Source organism: Periplaneta americana, chromosome 10 (genome assembly GCF_040183065.1).
Source record: "Periplaneta americana isolate PAMFEO1 chromosome 10, P.americana_PAMFEO1_priV1, whole genome shotgun sequence".
NCBI lineage: Eukaryota > Metazoa > Arthropoda > Insecta > Blattodea > Blattidae > Periplaneta > Periplaneta americana.
Window position 1 is genome coordinate 31,962,830 of NC_091126.1, and position 11,545 is coordinate 31,974,374.

At 37.9% G+C, this 11,545-nt stretch overlaps 1 non-coding gene across 1 annotated transcript; it reads left to right on the plus strand.

Annotated features, from left to right (window-relative positions):
* Positions 1–9,641: 9,641 nt before the first annotated feature.
* On the plus strand, positions 9,642–9,714 carry TRNAC-GCA (transfer RNA cysteine (anticodon GCA)). Its single transcript has one exon. It is a non-coding gene; the product is annotated as a tRNA-Cys (tRNA).
* Positions 9,715–11,545: the final 1,831 nt, after the last annotated feature.

Below are 11,545 nucleotides of genomic sequence, written 5' to 3' on the forward strand. Positions count from 1 at the left end.
TCGGGATATTCTGGATGGCAGAGCCTATAATGTCGTTTTATGTTGCTCAGTAGTATTCCTGACAGTACCTTACAAGACAGTGAACACTTTACATTTTCACATAACGCACAACAAAAACAGTCTTCCTCCCACACTGTACGGAATGATCTTTTGCTTAAGAAAGGTTTTGACTATCATTGTCCCGCACTGTTCGTGCGTTTACTAAGTACTTGAACTGCCTTCCGCAGTCATCCATCGAGCTTCGAACGAGGAAAAGCACGCTCTACATTCGAAGGCTGTGATTACAGAACGTAATCGGGAGTCAGAGAATGAGCATACCTGCTTTAGTATTTGATGAATGTTGTGAGTAATAGCTTTTTCTGCCTTATCAGCGGAAAACTATATTTAGGAGGGTATGAACTTTGAGTTCTTCCTAACACTTCTAGCTCCGGTTCAGTCGTAGAGAGAAAGGCTTACTATGTGGGTGAAAAAGAGCCAATTGTTAGTGATTTATTGTGTTCTGAAACACGGAATTTGTTCATATAAGTACGTTCTTAACTAATGTGACTTCAATTACAAGTTTGTAAAGTATTTTCCTTCTTACATTAGGGTTTAAATATTACAATTGAAAAACTTATGTTTTTAAAGTTCTCCAAATATAATGTGAATTTTAGTACAGCCGGTCACGTCCGGTTACAGCAATTCTTTTACCATTTAATACAGCATCATTTAGAATGTTGAATCCTTGTTTTAAAGTTTGCGCGTTCTTGCGCATTTATCAGTAATTAATTTTTTTCAGTGGTGGGGCGTACGGTAACTGTTCCATGTTTGGCTTAACAGCAGAAAAGAACCATTGACTAAGGAAGTTTTTAATCACTGTGAGATTGTTTTAGGCCTACAATATTATTCATATGATATGGAATATCAGTTTAAAAATACATTGGACACATATTTATCCAACCTTAACAAGCGCACAGTGAATCAGAGCGCAAATCATTACCTGGACAAAATTAATAACTTCTCTGCTGTCTAACGCATTGTTATGAAACTTTGTACATGACTTACAGGTGGCACAATATGATTTGTGTACAAACTCTGATTATGTTTGCACAAGAAAAAGTACCCCTATATAGTGGGTGCATTTAGACAGAATTAATAACTTCTCTCCTATCTAAAAGATTTTCATGATACCTATATTGTACGGAAGTTACAGGTAGCATATATTTTTTGTGCACAAACTATATTTACGGGTCCATAAGTGGAACTACTGTTTTTAGGGATGCAATTAAACAAAATTAATAAATTTTCTCTTATCTAACAGATTTTTGTGAATCTTTATACAGAAGTTTCAGATAGAATATATTTTTTGTCTACAGAGTCTGATTATGTTTTATAAGAATAGTTGCCTCTTTAGAGTGGTGCATTTTAGACAAAATTAACAACTTCTCTCCTATAGGCCTATAATATATTTTTATGCAATTTTGTACAACTACTAGACCTACAGATACCATATAGATGTAATCAGAATTTGTACACAAAAAATATATGCTACCTGTAACTCCTGTACCAAGTTTCATAAAATCTGTTGTGTAGGAGAGAAGTTAATCTTGTGTAAATGCAACTCCTGTAAAGGGGTACTTCCTCTTTTGGAACTGTAAGTATAGTCTATACACAAAAAAAAATATCCTACCTATAACTTCCGTACAATTTTTCATAAAAGTCTGTTAGATAGGCGCGAAGTTACTATTTTTGTCTAAAACCACCCCGTATAAAGGGGTAGTTCCTCTTACACAATCGTAGTCAGAGTTTGAACACAAAGAATATGTGCTATCTATAACGTCTGTATAAAGTTTCATAAAAATCCGTTGGAATGCAGAGAAGTTGTGAATTTTGTCCAGGTAGATTTGCGTTATTGCACACTGTGCGGTTGTGGATTTAAATCCCATCCAGATATGGAGACTTGCCCATTGCCTCTAAATGCATGCCCATTGCTTTTGTTCATACCGATATAAGCAATTTAAACGGGCTGTAGCAGATTTTTTATTTTATTGAGTTATTTTACGACGCTGTATCAACATCTAGGTTATTTAGCGTCTGAATGAAATGAAGGTGATAATGCCGGTGAAATGAGACCGGGGTCCAGCACCGAAAGTTACCCAGCATTTGCTCGTGTTGGGTTGAGGGAAAACCTCGGAAAAAACCTCAACCAGGTAACTTGCCCCGATCGGGATTCGAACCTGGGCCACCTGGTTTCGCAGCCAGACGCGCTGACCGTTACTCCACAGGTGTGGACGGCTGTATCAGATCAAATGTTACACATTAATAGGTCGGATGTTTGCTACACTTCTGCAAGGCCTATAGTTTTAGCTCTGAGGCAACATATAATCTGAAGTGTCATTGCTCAGTGAGAAGGAATTACATTCGTGTCCTCCATCCACATTAACATTTTAAAACATTTCGTCCGATATGACATACTGTAGCACATGTCGAGCAACTCTTCCAGCGTTCATATCACGGAAGAAATTCCTATTTGTTTTGAATAATGAGTGCTTCTCCAGTCAAGGTGATTCCCTACATTCTACTCACTGTTAAAGAAGAGGCACGTGAATAGAAAGCCTTCAGACATCGTCTGTACTCAATGATGAAGTGAGTCAGAAGCACTAGAAACATATTTGTAAATCCAGTTGGTGTCAGGGGTGTCAATATTACCTTTCTGAGAGTCCTGCAATGAAATGTAGGACCGAGTCTGCCTCTGGTGTGGTATGCTTGTCTTCTATCCAGGCGGGTCGCCCTCGGTCTGATCGTGATGGAATTCGTGGTGAACAAAATTGGCGGCCTAGACTCAAGAGGAGAGAGGGGCTCATAAGCCGGAATAAAGGTAAGCGTTCACTACATCGTATCGCACTCCTCGTACGAATCGCACGCAGCGGATATTTTAAGTGCAGTGCGTTCACTGTAACGGCTCTACCTCATCGCCTCATGGGATTCCCCTGTCAGCTGTTTGAAACATGACGTCGTACGATATTGACATTCCTGAAAACAGAGGAGTTGAAGTTAGGTCTATTAATTATGACTGTTAGCGAATAAGAATTTGTAATTGCTTCATGCGTCCTAATTGAAGAGGAAGAAACGAAAGAAATATTGATTAGATAATATATATGTAAGAAACGACTTAATTACTGTAATGGGAATGCCTCAAATTATATAATTCTTCGCAATTTTCTACACGCGAAATAAGTTTTCCGTCTGCCATTTTGGCGCGACACTGAACATGGCACAACATAATAGTAACAGTTGAGCAATTAAAATTGATTTATTAAAGAAGGCCATGATCGCACGCATCGGAAAAGTTGCTCATCCGAGAAACGTGGACGGATTTGCCGAGAGCCGATGCGGGCGATACGATGTAGTGAACGCGGTTACATAACAATTACGGCAAAGAGAGTCTTTTTCCGATCCGTGCGATTCGTCCGATGAGTGCGATACGATGTAGTGAACGCTTACCATAAGTATAATCTGTCAAGAACGACGAGTTAGACTTTCTAACTCGTTGGTCAAGAAGCTTCTCGCAGCCACGAGCGGAGCACCACACGCACAAAAAATGGCGGGAATTTCAAACGACGTTTCTGCACCTCCCCGTTATATTCATATCTACTTCAGTGTTTGAAATGTAATTATCGGTATTACGATTTTTTACTTTTTCCCTCCTTTTTTGTAAAAAAAAATCCTTGAGCCAATACCATCAACGTTTTCTGAACGTGTTATCCCAGTACGTAGAGGTAGGAAAAGGACTGTGAAATTTTAAATAATTTAGAATGACCAACCAAATCTGTTGCGTTAAAATGCATCACATTTTATTTTGTACAAAACCATACAAAGGTCGTTATTGCAATTAACCGGCACTGTGTTCATTCGTGTAGCTGTGTGTATAAGTCAGTGAACAGCAGGAATACCACTTTGATTTAATGACAACAATAACGAATTACGTACAAAGGCAGCTTATATGCAATAAAAGATAATTTTCACTAGGGATAGATGATAATTAATTGGATTATTGAAGCAAATTTGAAATTTATTATTTTTGCATATCAACTGTTTCAAGAATACCTTCCCCGTCTCCATTGAATACATCTGACAAATTAACAACAGTGAACATTCTGGAGTTTTTTAGAAACATTTCCATTTTTATTTATCCTTGTCCCCGACTTCCCCAAGTGCACTTTGAATTTTTGGTTCCACTTCCTCAACCACATGCGAATTGTTTCTGTGGAGGTTTTCCTCCTGCCCCACTGTTGCCAACATATCGCCCTACAATCCCGCTAAAATTTCAACAAAAAGTGGCTAAATCTCTCCAAAGTTTGTTAAAAATCGCCAGAAATGTCGCTAAAAATTAATAATAAATATCACTAAATAAAAATAAGAAAAAAAAATACATATGAGGAGAAAAATATAATTTCTTCGTCGTCACTCTCTTCTGCGGAGTCTGATTGTATTGTTGACGGCTGTGATGTCGAGGTGGAAGCTGTGGGAACATCTGATTGTGAATACACTGCACTTGATTCAATCATTGACACTAAACTTTCTGGTAAATTGTAAGTGTGGAAATTTTCACCCAAGCGTTTGACCACAATTTTTTTTCGTGAAATCTAACACTTTTTAAATATTATAGGCTATGTTAAAATATATTAAAACCAGCTAAAACTACATCTCATTTGCTTCACACGAACTGTCGGCACAAAATTGCAAAACTCAATTGTCTCGGGTCGGTTCGGAGTGGAAAATCTCCGCGTTGCGGGGAAGAACCAAGAATTAGCTGGAGCTCGCGCCTCGTCACGTGCCAATCAAAGTTGCCACCATTTATTGGTGTTGGAGCAGTAGCATTGAGAGAGAGAGACCTAACCGTGACAATCATTGAATCATCATCATCATCATTATCTTTCACCCCTGATCACTGATCACAAATATATGAGATCAGCAGTGGCGTAGCATGAAATTTTGAGCAGGGGAAGTTAATTCAAGTTGTCTTTCATGCAATATGGGAAAACGTATTACAAAAATATAGTCTTAAAATAAATAGTAGTCAATGTCAAGTCAGCAGTCGAAGATTGGCTGGAACCTCGTAAGTAACACCAGTAAGGCATGACCTCAAATGGTACGTAGTAAAATATGATTTCATGGTTTACACATATATCTAACAAATAGACACGTATACGTATAACATTAGCTGATTCCCTGTCATAGTTAGAGGAATCACAATATTAACGGTCAATAGATACAGTACTTAAGTATGCGTCTGTCTTTTGGTTGTGTCCTTCATTGACAGCAAGGGAGTCGGTCATTTGTTTTTTAGATCACACTTTTGTTCGTAAGTCAGTCTTGATAATAGAATTGTCCTAAAAAATTCAATTAAATTGGTGTCAGGAACTGTTATTTCACTCATTATTTATTATATCAGCCACAATGCACACTAACACTTCAACTGAACACAACTGACGAAAAGGGATAACTCGGAAACTACTTATTTTCAATGTCAAAGCTAGCTTCTTGCTAGCCTTGCGACCAGGAGTTTAGTTAGAAAGGGATGGAAAATCTGCGGGGTGGGTTACACAGAAGAATGAGTGTAAGAAACCAGTCTGCTTGGAAGCTGGTGTGTGCAGGCTTCTTGTTTACTGCTGCATCACAAATCATCCTGAGCTGCCGCATCACAATATTTAACGCGTAAATATAAATTCTATTAAAATTAATAGATAATATTGTCCATAGACTGAAGGTTTATTATGAAATTATTATTAACTGGGGAAGCTGAGCTTTTTAGCTTACATTGACGCTACGCCACTGGAGATCAGGGCTTTCACGTATGAATCATTAGACGACTCAGTCATGCAACCATGCCTCTTCTAAAAATTAGAAGTGCATGACTTCAGTTGAATGTTCTAACTTAAAAGAAAGGAAAAAATGGAAGAATATAAAAATCAGCAGAAAAGTCGCTAATGGTATTTTACAAAATTTGTCGCCGAGACTGATTCAAAATTCCCTAGATTTAGCGACTTATCGCTAAATATGGCAACACTGTCCTGCCCCCAACTGAGTAATGCTTACAGGTGCAACTGAGAAGAATAAGTGAAAATAGGCCGTTTTAGGCGTACGCAAGTGAAAATAGGACTAACCTCGCTACTAGGTCAATATAGTCGCTATAACAGTACGCTAGAACATTTCATACACCCAGGGATGTTAGTCGCGCCAGGGCGCCTCTGCGTACCCAGGTTGATGCATTGTTAGGGGCCTACAAGTGTGCAGGAAAGTTATACAAAAGGAAAATGTCGCCGCTTGATTCGGTAAAACATGAAATTTATGAGAAGTTGCTTCGAAAATATAGTTACGGGTTTGCTCGCCACTTTCATTCAGCATGTCTGGTCAAGTCATAAACTATAATAACTAATGTACTGTTACAAGTGTGCAGGAAAGGTATACAAAAGGAAAATGTCACCACTTGATTCGGTAAAACATGAAATTTTTTAGAAGTGCTTCGAAAATATAGTTACGGGTGTACTCGTACTCTCATTCTGCATATCTGATCAAGTCATAAACTGTAACAAATAATGTATTGTTACAATTGTGCAGGAAAGGTATACAAAATGAAAATGTCGCCGCTTGATTCGGTAAAACATGAAATTTATAAGAAGTTGCTTCGAAAATGTAGTTACGGGTTTGCTCGCCACTTTCATTCAGCATGTCTGGTCAAGTCATAAACTATAACAACTAATGTACTGTTACAAGTGTGCAGGAAAGGTATACAAAAGGAAAATGTCACCACTTGATTCGGTAAAACATGAAATTTTTTAGAAGTGCTTCGAAAATATAGTTACGGGTGTACTCGTACTCTCATTCTGCATATCTGATCAAGTCATAAACTGTAACAAATAATGTATTGTTACAATTGTGCAGGAAAGGTATACAAAATGAAAATGTCGCCGCTTGATTCGGCAAAACATGAAATTTATGAGAAGTTGCTTCGAAATAGTAACATGCGTTACAAGAGCGGTATGTTGAAGTTTTCATGTTCGAGGAAAAGTTTGAAAAAGCGAAACGTAGTTGAGCTTGTTTAATTTCCGAGAATTGAAAGAAAACATATCGCTCGTGTATCGTACATTATTTTGTGCGAAAATCGTTTATTACATACCTGAAAGAGGAATTTCTAATTAGTTGCAATGAAATCTCCATCTTGGTTTCTCTTCAATGACGGCGAATTTGCAAAACAAATATATCTATCTTCAAATTGTTGCTTTAAAATGTTTTCTGTGTTTACTATACTCCAGCAGGCCGTGATATACGTCTGTCTCCCCCCCCCCCCCCAGTCTATAAATGCAAACTTAAAACAAACGGTTAGGTTATGTAATGATTTATTTTTCATTTTAATATTTTAACAATATTATTTACATAACATATTGCAGTAATAACATCGGCAAGTTTAATTTTGCCGATTAAGGAGATTTTTTCACGGCTTCCTTAATGTTACTTGCATCACGAATGCAGTAACTTTAGTGGAGTTGTAGAGTTTACTTAATTTTTGCAAATATTTAAAAATAATAATTAACAGTGCAATTTAGGTAAAATTGCAGTGGTAAGTTTCCAATTTATAATTATTACTATATTGAACGTCTCTAAAAATAATATGTTAAAAGCTTAAAGCAGTAAAATCAATATGTCACTTAAGCGGTAAGAAGAGAGAAATTGTTATGTGTGTTAGGTTGGGAATACTAAATGTGGAATTTTAGACTTTCCGCGGATTGGTTTTGTGCGGAAACCAAGCAAATACGCACGATCTCGCACAAATAGAGTTACGGGTTTACTCGCCACTCTCATTCAGCATATCTGGTGAAGTCATAAACTATAACAACTAATGTATTGTTACAATTGTGCAGGAAAGGTATACAAAAGGAAAATGTCGCCGCTTGAATCGGTAAAACATGAAATTTATTAGAATTTGCTTCGAAAATATAGTTACGGGTTTACTCGCCACTCTCATTCTGAATGTCCGGTGAAGTTATAAACTATAACAACTAATGTATTCTTACAAGTGTGCAGGAAAGGTATACAAAAGGAAAATGTCGACGCTTGAATCGTGAAGACGTCATAGCTCTACAAACAAAAATAGCGCGCTACAATTGTAGCCCACGTCATCACTGAAATGTTAATATAGGCCTAGCTATTCGCACGATCCCGCTACACATTTTTTTTTATATTTAGCAAGCCAGTAACAATTTTTGACACAGCAAAAATTTAATGTTCTCCCCTTCCTCACAAAAATAGGTATTGTTCTTACCACTCCTTGTGAAAATAATATTGGCTTATCTTATTCGATTCATTTACTTCCTCCGAAAGGGACACTCTTTCTCATTAAGCTGCCGCTGGTAAATACGCGAGTGAATATATTGAAGCACGGCAACAAACCCTGCCGATACAGGTGAACTAGAGGGTAGGGGTTGACAAGTCGCGTACTAAAAGTTCTAAATATACTACATTTGCTTACCTCTGCCATATCGTATTCTTGGTCCTGGGAAAATACTCATTTTTATGAAAACATTTACTTCGTAACAACACCGTATTGTATTTTTGGTCCACGGAAAGTACAATATGATGTTCCATCGAACTGGCGGTGATGTGCTGAACATTTAATTATTTGTACTGGGTTATTTAATGACGCCGTATCAACTACGAAGTTATTTAGCATCGATGGGATTGGTGATAGCGAGCTAATATTTGGTGAAATGAGGTCAAGAATTCGCCACAGATAACCTGGGATTCTCTTTACGGTTGGGGAATACCTCGGAAAAAACCCAAACAGGTACTCAACCCAAGCGGGAATCGAACCCACGCCCGAGCGCAACTCCGGATCGGCAAACAAGCGCCTCAGCGGACCGAGCTACGCCGCCGGTGGCCAACATTAAATGTTTTTTTTTTTAGTTTGTTATTTAACGACGCTGTATCAACTACTAGGTTATTTAGCGTCGATGAGATTGGTGATAGCGAGATGGTATTTGGCGAGATGAGGCCGAGGATTCGCCATAGATTACCTGGCATTCACCTTACGGTTGGGGAAAACCTCGGAAAAAACCCAACCACATAATCAGCCCAAGCGGGGATCGAACCCGCGCCCGTACGCAACTTCAGACCGGCAGGCAAGCACCTTAACCGACTGAGCCACGCCGGTGGCCAACATTTAATGTTAGAGTAACTTGATGCAACAGCAGAGGGTATGAGTGCGTATGTAGATGCATATTCGGATATTCCAAATAGAATGTATCTATTTCTGTGTCAGGTATTCAAAGTTAGTTAGCTGTAGTTGTGAGTATTATGTAGAGTCTTAGAAAAATGGTTTGTCGCAAACATACTTTTTAAGTCCCGGAAAGGAGGCTGTGTGCATGATCAGACATACAACGAAACAAAACTAATTTTTGGTAACAATTGGTATTACAGGAGAAAAAATCGCTCCTACGCCGAATATCGAACCCGAGTCCTTGGTTCTACGTACCAAGCGCTCTAACCACTGAGCTACGCCGAAGTTCAATCCACAGCATCGGAACGAATCCTCTTCCTCTAGAGTTTTTCCCTTTGTGGCCTTACTAGAGGAGGAGGATTCGATCCGGTGCTGTGGCTTCAACTTCGGCGTAGCTCAGTGGTTAGAGCGCTTGGTACGCAGAACCAAGGACCCGGGTTCAATCCCCGGCGCCGGAGCGAATTTTTTTTTCTAATACCATTTGTTACCATAACAGATAAATTCTGTAGGACCAAAAACAATTAATCTTTACGTAAAAACTAATTTTATGACCTCAACTAGTCCTCTTGTGAACCAGGTCGCTCGTCCTCTGAACGTGCGCACTGACTCCTTTCTGGGGCTTATAAAGTATCTGTGAGACAAAACTTTTTTCTAAGACTGTACGCAATTGCAAGTTTTAAAATTACTTTACGCATAATTCTACAATAGCATGTTGCATTGAAGTTTTACTTAATTTGTAGCCGCTTAAATTTACCTTATTTATTTATTTTTTTATTTGAATATACAATTTCTTGAACCCTATTTTACCCGAAAGTACATTAGGGTTATAGTTATAGCCTGAGTTTATATTATTATAATGAGAATTCATTTCACGTGGGTAACCCAGTCTTGATACTTAAAATTAACACTTATATCTACTACAATAATTTGTTACAAGTTCTTAAATATATTACATATAAAATTACATTGACGTGGGTAACCCAGTCTCGCTACTTAAAATTAACACTTATATCTACTACAATAATTTGAATTATTTACAAGTTCTTAAATATATTACATATAAAATTACAAAACTCTTTATAACAGCACGTTTTTGTGAACACATTGAATAGTGGTTTGCCATATATTACATTACAAAAATGTAAATGTCCGACCAAGATAAATCTTTTGTTTTCGAACACTGGACAATGAAACAAAAGTGATCCACAGTTTGCTATTCCTCACAGATACATAAATAGCCATTGTCCTTATGTAATTTAAATCGTTCTAGATAAGACCCAAATTTCCCATGACCCGATAAAAATTTTGTTAGTATAAAATCTGGTATAATTAGGTTGCTATTTAAGCGGGTGTCGACGCTAGGAAAGAAGATTTCTCTCGTAACTGAACCCTTTGTACTTCATAGCCACTGAATGTTCCACCTATTCATTATATGCTCATTTATTTTTCTTTTTGCATATGAATAGGGACACAGACTATAGCTCAAATTGAAGTTCGAAACTGCAGCACTCTTTGCCAGTTCATCAGCCCTTACATTTCATGCTGTTCCACTGTGTCCTCGCACCCATGAGAAGCAAATAAGTTTGTCGCAATATATTACATTTCTTCTGATTTCCACTGCCAGAGGATTTAAGTTAAACTTATTATCTATAGATTTGAGGGCTGTTTGTGAATCACTGTAGATGCAACAATTGTAATTATTAAGTTTAGTCCATATCAGTGCCTCATTAATAGCTAATAATTCAGCTTGCACAATAGAGCATCTAGGTGAAAGTTTGTTCCTACTTAAAATATTTTATATTAAAAATATGAAATTTGCAGTAATTAGAGGAGAGAACCGGTTGTTAAAAAATGAGAATAACTCCACTAGCTACATCGTAAACAAAATCCATTTGTTTGAGCTTTGCGAGAATTGATAGCTGGCAGTTAACGTAGGCTAATAGCAGGAAGTTAGAAGGATAATTACCTCATTCAGTTCGACAAATAACAAAACACTAACGATTCACTTCACGTGTAATTAAACAAAGCAAACACGTTAAAGTTAAGCATGGGAACACTCCTAGAGGCCACCGGCGAAGTTCACGAGATGCCGCGCTTGTCTGTTGTCCCGATGCTGCGTTGGGGCGTTGGTTCCGACCTTGTTCGAGCTCACTTCTTGGTATTTCCCAATTAAAGCGAACGTCATGTAATCCCATGGCGAATTCTCAAACCCAGCCCGTCATAAGCAATCTTGCTATCACCAATATCATCGAATGGAGTGGCGGTTAGCATGCCTGGCCGTGAAACGAG